At 38.2% G+C, this 817-nt stretch overlaps 1 non-coding gene across 1 annotated transcript; it reads right to left on the bottom strand.

Moving 5' to 3' along the window:
• Positions 1-408: 408 nt before the first annotated feature.
• LOC121231357 (small nucleolar RNA R71) lies at positions 409-515 on the bottom strand. The gene has a single exon (XR_005929417.1). It is a non-coding gene; the product is annotated as a small nucleolar RNA R71 (small nucleolar RNA).
• Positions 516-817: the final 302 nt, after the last annotated feature.

The raw sequence follows: 817 nt of genomic DNA, 5'->3' as shown, positions 1-817 counted from the left end.
CCTGCGATTGCTGCTGATCCAATAAATCAGAATCCTGCTCCATGCACTATGTATGATTATGTTAAACCTAATTTAATAGGAACTGAGTTAAGTATAGTTAGACCTACTATTGCTGCAAATAATTTGGAACTGAAACCTAACACAATTCAAATGATACAATAGTTTGTTCAGTTTGATGGTTTGCAGGATGAGGATCCAAACAATCACTTGGCAAATTTTCTGGAGTTTTGCGACACTTTTAAAATCAATGGCGTTTCTGATGATGCCATTTGCCTTCGGTTGTTTCCCTTTTCATTGAGGAACAAAGCTAAACAGTGGTTGAACTCGTTACCACGACGGTCGATCACTACTTAGGAACAACTGACTGAAAATTTTTTACTTAAATATTTTCCGCCAGCTAAAATAGCCAAATTAAGGAATGATATCTCTTCTTTTGTGCAGATGGATCTAGAAACACTCTATGATGCATGGGAGAGATACAAGGACCTCTTGAGAAGGTGCCCTCACCATGGGCTGCCTTTATGGTTGTAGGTTCAAACATTTAACAATGGCCTGAATCATTCGACTAGATAGATGATTGACGCAGCTGTTGGTGGGACTATCAATAATAAGACACCTGAGGAGGCTTATGAATTTATAGAAGAGATGTCACTAAATAATTATTAGTGGCAAGTCATGAGGACAAAGCCAACGAAAGTAGCTAGTGTTTTTAACGCCGATTCGGTCACCATGGTCTCTAATCAGGTAGAACTTGTGAATAAAAAAATTGATGGTTTACTTAGCTCTTCACAGGTTCACCCAATAATGCAATGCAATA

The sequence above is a fragment of the Gossypium hirsutum genome, chromosome A06 (genome assembly GCF_007990345.1).
Source record: "Gossypium hirsutum isolate 1008001.06 chromosome A06, Gossypium_hirsutum_v2.1, whole genome shotgun sequence".
NCBI lineage: Eukaryota > Viridiplantae > Streptophyta > Magnoliopsida > Malvales > Malvaceae > Gossypium > Gossypium hirsutum.
This window is presented reverse-complemented; position numbering and strand designations above follow the sequence as displayed.